This window comes from Notamacropus eugenii, chromosome 2, assembly GCF_028372415.1.
Source record: "Notamacropus eugenii isolate mMacEug1 chromosome 2, mMacEug1.pri_v2, whole genome shotgun sequence".
NCBI lineage: Eukaryota > Metazoa > Chordata > Mammalia > Diprotodontia > Macropodidae > Notamacropus > Notamacropus eugenii.
Window position 1 is genome coordinate 414,172,310 of NC_092873.1, and position 10,857 is coordinate 414,183,166.

At 42.2% G+C, this 10,857-nt stretch overlaps 1 non-coding gene across 1 annotated transcript; it reads right to left on the reverse strand.

The window, feature by feature from the left end:
* Nucleotides 1–3,364: 3,364 nt before the first annotated feature.
* On the reverse strand, nt 3,365–3,437 carry TRNAT-UGU (transfer RNA threonine (anticodon UGU)). Its single transcript has one exon. It is a non-coding gene; the product is annotated as a tRNA-Thr (tRNA).
* Nucleotides 3,438–10,857: the final 7,420 nt, after the last annotated feature.

Sequence of the window (10,857 nt, forward strand, 5' to 3'; positions counted from 1 at the left end):
CAAAGCCTGCTGAGAGCAAAGCCTGCTGGTGCCAGCTATTCATCCAGGATGTCTGTTCCGTTTGAAAGGAATCTTTCAGCTGTGGGGGAGCCAAAACAAATGCAACTACTTTATAGCCCCAAGGTTTGAAAAAGTACTTTGTTAAAAAAAAAAAATACTTAGATGCCTTTTCTTCCTAGACAGAAGGCTTTGAGAGAGAAGGGAATTGATGGCAGCTGATATGGTTAAGGTGTCTTAATTTGACTAGACACTAATTAAGCACCTATTGTGGGTGTAGAGAAGTAAGCACCATTATTAGTTCAAGAAGATATAACCTGGATATTTATTCTTGTGTGTTGGCACTTAAAGTTTTAGATACTGGTTTTTTTCTTTCCCTTGAAGGATATCATTCCTAGTTTTCCTAAAACATGGATGCCAAGTGGTAGATATATATTAATAGACCTATTTCTCTAAGGCATTCTGAGTATGGCCCTTGATCAAGAGCAAGCTTTCTCAAACTATGGGCTGTGGAAGCATAGTTTTCTATGTGACACGAATGGGGGTTTATTGAGAAAATTACTTGCTAGTACTGTTCCCCCTTCCCTCATATTCCACTAAATTATGCATATATTAAACTTGAGAGTGTGAAAATGCCTCAATTTCCTCTATTTATTAGAGAAATTTCCCAGAACCTGCTCGTTTATTTTTAGAATTAGAATATTTCTAGCTCTCCCACTTTATTTCAGGTCCAGAATTAATTTCATGGCCAAATTAGTAGAAAGAATACTGCTTTAGAGCTGATTTCATTTTTACAACAATCCTGGTAGGTAAACAATGGGACAGATGGGCAAATAGATATGAATTACTTTAAAGGTCATTCAAAGGCCAAGAGGTTCTTGGCTTTCAGATTCGGTTCCCAGTTCTATATACTGGGTTTTTTTTTAAATTATTTTTTTCAATCAAGAACTTAACATCAAATAAGATGAAAATTTCCATATATAAAGCAGAATAAAAAAGAGGATTACATACATGCAGCATGGAATCTACACGTTACATAACCTGTTTCTTCCTCCAAATATACAGCAAATTCAACATGGTTTAAAAGCTGCCCTGCTTCTGTTTCCTATTGACTTTCCTTCTGTTGTCTTTTATGCATTTTAAAAACATTTCAATAATCCTCCCCCCCCCCCCATTTTGGTTATCCTGTTGCTACCCTCCTCCTCCTCAAATTGAAAGAAAACACAAAGCCCTTGTTTGTATAGTCATGCAAAACAAATCCCAAGTCTGAAATATGTCTCATTCTGCACTTTAAGTTCATCACGTCACTGCTCGCAGCTTCTTGGGAAATATGATTGGTTATCGCTTTAATCAGAGTTCTTATATATTTCTTAGTTTTTCTTTACATTTTTCCTCTTTCCTTTTTTTTTGTTATTTTATAAATTGCTTTGTGGGTTCTGCTCATTCCACTCTGCTTTAGTTCCCCTAAGTCTTCCTAGGTTTGTCTTAAAAGGTCCCTTTCCTAGTCATGTATTCTTACTGACCAGCAAAGGCAGAGACACAAAAGTTGGATGACTAGGGGATTAACAAGGGAATTCTTGTTCACATTCAGGTTGGATTACATGGCTTCTGCGGTCCCTTCCAGCTCTGAGACTGACTTGGCTTTCAGGAGATGAAATACAAGCCAGATTAAAGCAACGCTGGATAGAAAAATTTGGATAGAAAGCAGCTCCACTGTTGATATCCATTCAATTAAACAGGGATTTTCGGAGTTCCTCACTTAGCTTATTAATCTAAATAAAAAGAATAAAAGAAGGAAGAAGAGTTGTATAGGTATGCACAGGGAGAGAGCTGGATCTGGAATCTGAGAACCTGAGCCAGAATTCTAGACCTGCCACTGTGGACAATTCATCAAGGAACATTTATTAAGTTCCTCCTATGTGCCAGGCACATAGATCTGCCATCGTGTTCTTTAGGGACTTTCAATCATTTAAGTCCCTACTTCCTGGAGCTTATAATCTAATAAATGAGTTACTGACAAGACAGCCTCAGTCTCCTCATTTGCAAAATGAAGGGACTGAAGCTAATGATCTCCAGAGCCCCTACCAGTTATAGTTATGTGATCTCTGGTGCTTAGGCACAGAACTAGGTTGTTATGGCTATAATATATAATTACGTCCCTCATCACTAGCCTTTGCTGAAGTGTTTAGGAAGGTAGCTTACAAGCTTGTTGGTGGGAAATGCAACAGTTGCTGTTGACAGCTCTTGGCCAATATCCCACCAGGTGCAAGAACTCTTGCCCATCCCCCTCCAGGCCAGCGTGCAGTCCTGGGACTTGGCTATGCAGCCTGTCCCAGCCTAGTGTGTCCTAGCCTAGGGCTGCCCACCTGAAGTCTCCTGAGTTACAATGTGGTCTCTGACACTGTCCAGCTATATGACCCCGGGTAAGTCAGTTTCCTCATCTGTAAAATGACTTGGAGACGGAAATGACAAAACCACTTTGCTAAGTTCTTATCTTTGTTAGGAACACCCCAAACGGAGTCCCAGAGAGATGGGCGGGGCTGAAGAGACTAGAGAGTCCAGACAGCAGTCGTTAGTGCGGGGTCCCTCCCCTCCCCCTGCAGCTCCTAAGCTTCTGAGGGTTTTGTATCCCCGCGGTCAGCACACAGCAGGAGCTTCATCAGTGCTTGCTGATCTAACTAGCGATCTCTGCAGAGAGCGAGGCTAGAACACTGGAAAAGCCTGGGGTGGGAGAGGAGCGGGGCGGGGCCAGCCCGGGCCCCGCGGAGGCTGCGCAGAGGCCACGCCTCCCCGCCCGAGCTCGACCTCTCGCGGAGGCCCGGACCTTGTACCTTATCCCCGCCCCGCCCCTCCCTCCTCCCGGTTCTCGGGTGCCACGTGGCATCGTCTCGGCTAGGAGAGAGGAGGCCGAGCCCCGCGCCTCTGGCGCCCCCTGCCGGCCACAGGGAGGAGCTGCAGGCGGCCGTGGCTCCGCCCGAACCTGCTGGGCTCCACCCTCCCAGCTCCCACGGCGTTCGGAGCCGGGCTGTTGGTGCGCGGGGCGCCGCCTCCCAGTGCAACACCCCGAGGAGCTGGTGCCCCGCGCAGGGCCCGGTCCTTTGCCTTTCGCTCAGTGCAGTGCGCCTGATGAGGACGCCGGCCGTGCCGCCTGCGCCCCCAGAGGTGCCTGCCGCCCCGGGCGTCCAGAGCCCGAGCGCATCGCCTCCTTTTCCCGAGCTGCTCCTTCTCCTCTTCCGGGGCCTCGCCTAAGGTCGCTGCTTCTGGAGCTGCTGCGAGCAAAAGCAACGCTTTTAAAAATCGACTTTCCCTTTGGAAACTGTGAACTATATTTTGAGAGGAAAAGAGAAAAAAATGCCAATTAAAGGAGAGGCCCCAGCGAGGATCGAACTCGCGACCCCTGGTTTACAAGACCAGTGCTCTAACCACTGAGCTATGGAGCCACCTATCAACCTCCCCAATATAATTGAATGATAGCGAGCTTTGGGCGCCTTCCGCTTTCTATTAACCTCACTTTGATAAGTGTGCCTTCCCAAGGAGGGGCCCTGCTCTTTCGCGCCAAACAGGCTCTTGCACTTAAAAGAAAGAATTAGGAAAGCAAAATGTTACCCAAGGGCAGGGTTCCGTGGACTGCCCTGTTCATTCAGAAGTACATCGTTAATTAAACAAGTTAATTAAACAACAGGGCTGTTGCACTTGGGTTGCCTGTAGTTCATGTTGAGTTGGAACGAGTCTACACCCGAAAACAAGACCCTCGGGTTGCTACTTACCGAGTCTCCCAAGTTCACATCCAGGAATCATTAAACACTGTGGGGAAAATGCTGTACTCCTGGAATCAATCAATCAATCAATCAATCAGTTAATCAATCAGCATTTATTAAATACTTACCATGCTCCAAGCACTGGGCTAGACCTGGGGATACAAATACATAAATGCCTTTGAGGAGATGGCATTTTTAACGCCAGACACAGCTCTTGCAGTAGGGAGGATCAAAGAACCACGTTTTGATCTAGAAAGGCACACAGCTGGTGGTCAGTGGAAAGAGAGGCCAATGCATTGACTTGCCCTTTCCAGAGGTAAAGTTAGTCTTGGCTTGATGATAGTCCTCAGAGTAAGCAAGAGATGAAAAACAGGGCTTGGGGGTGGGTGGGATGCCCGTGGCAAGGAATACAATGATTAGGGTGAAGATGAAAATGCTTGGTTCCAGTCAGTGCCGGAACGCTAAGGGATTCTGTTCCTAGCAGACAGGGTCTGTGGAGGATAGAGCAGGAAGCAACAGTGGGGGCAATGAGGAAAAAGACCAGGGGGAACGTGTGGGCTTATGGTCCCAGGGAGGGCAGAGTTGAGTTGTTCAAGCTATGAAGAGAACCTGTAGTGAGAATTCCTCAGGTTTCAGCCTTCTAGCTAGAGAAAGGGGATGTCCTTGGCAACCTGATGCCAGAATCTATTCTAGCCTGAAAAGAGGGAAGTTCTTGGACAGCTCCAGTCAAACCCCAAGTTTGGGAGTTCAGGAATCTGACCTACAGAGAGAAGGACTGTTTCCTAGGCAGCATGCTCGGCGGCGGGAAAAGGACTTTGCACGTGGCTCTTGGGGGTTACATGAAAAGCAACTGGGGATTAAAGCCACACAAAAGACCTGGACTTTCTATTTCCCTATTATAGTCAGTTCTTTGATGATTTGGATCAAATGGGAAAAGGGGAGGGGAGGAGGAGGTTGAATGTCTAGTAACCCTAAATGTGTTTCCTTTCCGGGGGAGTTAAAATCTTCAGAACAGTATTTCTCTGGTGATGAAAGTATGATTCACTAGAATTTCAGGGACTGACTGTAAATTGCAACTGCATTTCCTTTCTGAGGAGTCCCAAGTCATCAGAGTGCCATAAAGCACAATATAGGATACAATGTTGCTGTTTACAGCTACCTGTTTAGCAGTCTCAAGGTCATTTCTCTTCCAGGGCCCAAATCACAGGATGGCCCTATGATTCTGGGGACTGCATGTCTATCTGTGGAAAGATGAAATCCCCAGAAGGAGGACATTGCTTATGAGCTATTGTGAAGCCTTTGTGTATCTTGTTCACTTGATTGTGGGCTCTTAGGAGTCCCTTGTGTTTTCTGTTTTGTTTTTGTTTTTGGAGTTAACTAAAAGGCTATACTGTACCCTGTATGTATATAGTTACCTTGAATAATTGTATGGGATCTGTGAGTACTTTTTGGAGATTTAGACACAAAGTTTATTCTGAGTTTTCTAAGAGTTGTTAATTTTTGGGGAAGCCCCCAAGACTGAACCTGGTGTGTTGTAAACTTAGAACTTGGGGGTTTAGGACCATGGGTTGCATTTACATGTTTATTTCAATTGGCCTTGCCAACAGCATGGTGGAATAGGTTTTATAGTCATTATTATTATTTTGCATTTTAGGAATGTAAACTCAGAGAGATGAAGCCATTTGTTCATGGTAACATAGCTAGTAAAAAACCAGAAGCAGGATTTGAACTCTGGCTAACATGTCTTATAGAAGTGTACTGATTCATTTAGCTGCTGTGACTCTTTTCACCCCAAAGATTTGGCTAGCATGATATCAGGGCTTCAAGTGGAGTTAAAAAAATAAAACAAAGCAAACACTGCTTCTCTCCTGTTCTTTTCCAGAGATGAGAAAAGGTTAGGAATGTTGTTGAAGATTTTCTGAATGATTTTTCTCCTGTACCTAAGTGGAATTAAATTTAGGCCTCAAAAAAATGCAGAATACTTTACATCTTGTATTATAGAATATCATTCTTTCTTCCTTAAGTTGTTCCAATAAACATAGGTTTTTGCTCAGATCTACCTCATAGTCCCCCTGTGCTGTGACTTTTCCCAGTTCTTCCTCCCATTTCAACAGATAATGGCAGAAGAGACTTTGGAAATGCAATTATACTGAGAAAAGCAGCAACCTGGGAAAAAGAGTGCCCCTTGTGCATCCCTATGCCTTGGAAGCATTGAGTTTTCATTGTCACAGGAGACCTGATTTTCTACCAAAGGAATGCCTAATTGCCACATAAAGTGGATTTTATGCTCATTTTTATGTGAATTAAGAATATGTGCTTTTTTTTTTTTTAGCACCCTTGTTCCACCCCCTTCAGTTTGCCATGACTGTGGAAGGTGGGGTGGAGGAGGCACTGGGCAAGTTCCATGTTTTGGGTTGAATCCCAGTGAAACCTCTGAGAATGGGTACTGCAAGAAGAGCTGAGAAGAAAGGGATGAGGAAGGGAATGAAGCAGTTATGGCAGGGCCTAGGGGCTAGTGACGGAGCTTTTTAAGGAGAGAAGAAAAGATGTCAGAGTCGTTGGCTTTCTTTTATGAGCCTGTGGAGTCTCTGGGCAGGAGACAAAAGAGGCTGGAGACACAGCTGAAGAGCGCAGTAGGCTGGACCAGAAGAAAGGGGAGCTTTCCTAGTGGACTTCAAACTTGAGAGCTCTTTAATTGGATAATTCCAGAGTAATAACACCTTTTAGAATGATACTCGCGTTCCTTTCCACAGAAAGGCAATAATGCAGTGTAGATAGCTAGCTTTCTGGGAATCATGGACTCTGGTGTTGAGTCTGGTATGGGGCAATCCAAAGCTTGGTTTTCATTATGAGTAGCATCTATATAGTGGTTACAGTGCCTCCTAGTGGTTAAACATTTACAAAAGCAATATGAAACACCATATGGTCCTTCTATTCATAGATGTACATTGAGTGTAGTCTGAATGTTCCTCAGTATGCCAGCACACCCTGGAGCCAGCATTGCCATTAGCCCTTCTTCTTCTTAAAGGAATGGGCAATGCTAATGCTTGTGCCAGCCCAGTTGCGGGTATGCTGATGACCCTACTCTATTGTGTCATTATGGTATGGAGGGGACCATTGGTTCTCTAGTGCTATGTGGGTAGTGGTGGTAGGTACCACCAAACTAGAAAGTCTTTGGGTAAAGACTTAGAAATACACTGGTCATTGAGGAGCAGCTTACATCCTTATTTGGAGGATACGTTGAGGGAGGAAGGGCCACATCACCTGAAAGGTAGTTACTAGATCTTCCTTCCTTCCTTCCTTCCTTCCTTCCTTCCTTCCTTCCTTCCTTCCTTCCTTCCTTCCTTCCTTCCTTCCTTCTTCCTTCCCTCCCTCCCTTCCTTCCTTTTTTCTTTCTTTTTCCTCCTTCCCTCTTTCTCTTTCTTTCTTTCCTTCCTTCCTTCCTTCTTTCCTTCCTTCTTTCTTTCTTTCTTCATATAGCGACTCATGAAACCAGTGTGTAGGGTACTCATATTGATGAAATTAAGTATCTTTTGAAGGTGACAAGAAAAAGGATACTAAAAAAATGTACCTCTCTGGGATTCCCTGTTATTGGGCCCTAAACAACTGCTTATCTCTATCTCACGATCCATTAAAAAAAAATGAGACAATCACTAGGGTCCAGTGGAGAGATCAGATACAAACTGGAAGCAATATATAGAAAATAATACTGTCTAGGAATTTGAATTCTAGTAAAACTCCTTTGCCATTTAAGTAACTGCTGTAGGAAGTTTTTAAATAAGATTCTTATTTACACAGAAAAAAAATTATACAAAAGAAAGTGGATGAAGAATGCTAATAGTAAAAAAATGCTTATTGTCTAGAGTAGGGGGTCTCAAAGTATGGTGCTAATGCTACTGGTGGGGTTCCTCTGACCTTTTGGGGCTTCTGCAAGGTCGAAACTAGTTGCATAATAATGTTAAGATGTCATTTGCCTATTAAAACATTCCTCCCTTTTCCAACTACATATCTGTGTAAGGTCAGATTTCTTCATATACTTCAACCAAAATATCATATGACAGCAGATTGAATGCATAAGTGTATATGAAGATCCAGCTGTCTTTCATTAAGCCAAACATCAAAGAGATTTGCAAAACTATGTAAGATAATGCCACTATTTTCACTAAATTTTTCTTGTTTTGGAAACTAAAATTATTTTTCATAAAAACATATTGCTGTCAACCTGTAATAGGTTCATTATTGTAATTTAAAATGTATTATAAACACATAATTTAAAATTTTTTCAATTTTTATTTCGAATATAGTAAGTATCAATGGACATAATCTACATAAACAAAAGGTATTTGGGGTCTTCAGTATTTTTAAGAATATAAAAGTGTCTTGAGACCAAAAAGTTCTGGAACACGTCTGGTCACATAGTGACGCAGAATATCACAAATTGACATTTTCTATGTTATATTGTATTTTTTACTTATTTTGTTAAATATTTGCTAATTACATTTTAATCTGCTTCAGGATGCACTTGGAAGTTTTGTGGACTCTCAGTGACCCACCATGTTTGACACCTTTGGTCTAGAAGGTGACCTCCTAAATTTGTCCATTGGTACATATATCAGTTCATCTGTCTATACATATATCAGTCCAGTATATCTATCTATCTATCTATCTATCTATCTATCTATCTATCTATCTATCTATCTATCTATCTATCTATCCATCCATCTATCTATCTACATATGTATATATATACATATATATATACATATGAGACAAACATCAAATGGACATTGAAGTAGGCTCAGAATTGAATGGGCTGTGGGGGTGGGGTGGGGAGCACTGACTGGATTATTTCTGAGAAACCTTAGTTATTTTAACCCCAATTTCTCTCTGAAACACAGAACCATTTTTTAAAACACTAAATATTCTTCGCTTGATGCCATTTGGCTGCAAATCATGGTATATACCATCACCTCTGATTAATTGACTTCTAGGTTCACTTTTGGGGCAGCTAGGTGGCCCAGTGGATAGAGCTTAGTGACTGTGTAACCATGGGCAAGTCACTTAACCCCCTTTGCCTCAGTTTCCTCATTTGTAAAGTGAGCTGGAGAAGGAAATGGCAAACAACTCCTGTCTTTGCCAAGAAAACCCTAAATGAAGTCAAAGAATTGGACACAATTGAAAACTGCTGAGCAACAACAGGTTCACTTTCTGTGATGAAAATGAATAATGAATTTCAAATGAAGAACTATATAGGAGAAGTTATGATATCATCAGAAAAATGTAGGATTGGAAAAAAAAAAGATGGGCTGCCCTTGGTAGAGAGAATGAAGAAGGATAATCAACCAGTGTGTGCAGCTGGTTGATCCCCTCAGCTAGTAGTGCCTTCCCTCCCTCCCAAACTACTTTGTATGTATTAGCTTTATATTGATACTGAGTATGTTTTCATATATACTTGTCACCTGCATTAGAATATAAGCTTATTGTGAGTTGGGATTGTTTCATTTTTTTGTATCCATAAATCCATTTCCCAGGATAGCTCCTCATATGTTGTTGATAGGATTTGTTCTGATGGATACAAAGTCAAAAAAAAATGAAAGGTCCATGTGGATATTAGGTGAATCCCCTTTTGGCTGATGGAGGAGAGAACATGAATCAGCGTCACACAAGATGGGTAAGCATTGAGAGATTATGATCTGCTTTGCTGGAGGGAGGGAGATCTCGGCTCCAGGGGGCTTCCGAGTTTTGGTGGAAAAGGGAGAAGTATTGAGAAGTTTTCAACAGTTTCTTTCCTCCTTGCTTTCTCTCATTCCAAGCCTTTGCTCAGGTAGTCAATAGAGTACAGTTTCCCGTATCCATCCAGCTACTGCTGTTCTCACAATTGGTCACCAGAGGGAGGTGTGGGAGCGTGATAAACTCTTGGGCCATACTGGTCTTGAATTTCAGGATTATTCAAACTTTCCGTTAACTTGAAACTTCTAAACCTCTGGTGAGGAGTGTCTCCCAGCAGGTGTACTTCTTAGTGAATTAAACACCATCCTCTGGCACCCACATGCCCCTGCTCCCCGGTGCGGTCATCTGATATCCCTCATGCTGCCATCTTCTTTTCTCCTACTCCTCTCCTATCCCCCCCTCCCTCAACTTAATTTAAATTACAACCCAAGCCATTATTTTCTTTAGGAATTTGTTTTATAAATTTGTATCCAGGATGGGGGAACGAGAATACATAGAAGTAATAGAAAAAGGTATCTGCTGTGCTTGAAGGGCCAAATTTACCTAAAAAGAAAAGGGAGAAGTCTGTGCTGGAAACATGGAGGAGCATGAATTTAGGAAGGGTAGGGGAAGGTTTCTGACTGTCACTTTCCAGCAGTGCCATATTTGTAGCTCTCTTTTCTCTTTTTCTTCTCCTTCTCCTTCTTCTCCCCCTCTTCCTTCTTTTCTCTTCTCCTTCTCCTTCTTCTTTTCTCTCCTCCTCCTCCTCCTCCTTCTCCTTCTCCTTCTTCTTCTTCTTCTTCTTCTTCTTTTTCTTCTTCTCCTTCTTCTTTTCTCTCCTCCTCCTCCTCCTCCTTCTCCTTCTCCTTCTCCTTCTTCTTCTTCTTCTTCTTCTTCTTCTTCTTCTTCTCCTTCTTCTTTTCTCTCCTCCTCCTCCTCCTTCTCCTTCTTCTTCTTCTTCTCCTTCTTTTCTCTCCTCCTCCTCCTTCTCCTTCTTCTTCTTCTTCTTCTTCTTCTTCTTCTTCTTCTTCTTCTTCTTCTCCTTCTTCTTTTCTCTCCTCCTCCTCTTTCTCCTTTTCCTCCTTCTTCTCTTTCTTCTTCCTTCTTTTTCTCCTCCTCCTCCTCTTTCTTCTTCAAAAATATTTTTTTCCAATTACATATAAAAACACTTTTAAACATTAATTTAAAAAAATCTCTCCCTTTCTTCCTTCCCTTTTCCCCTCCTAAGACAGCAAACAATTTGATATAGGTTATATGTATGCAGTTATACAAAACGTATTTCCATATTAGTTATTTTGTGGAGGAAAAGATGCAATAAAAAAATAAAGAATAGTACGTTTCAGTCTGTATTTACACCCTATTGGTTCTTTCTCTGGAGGTGGATAGCATTTTT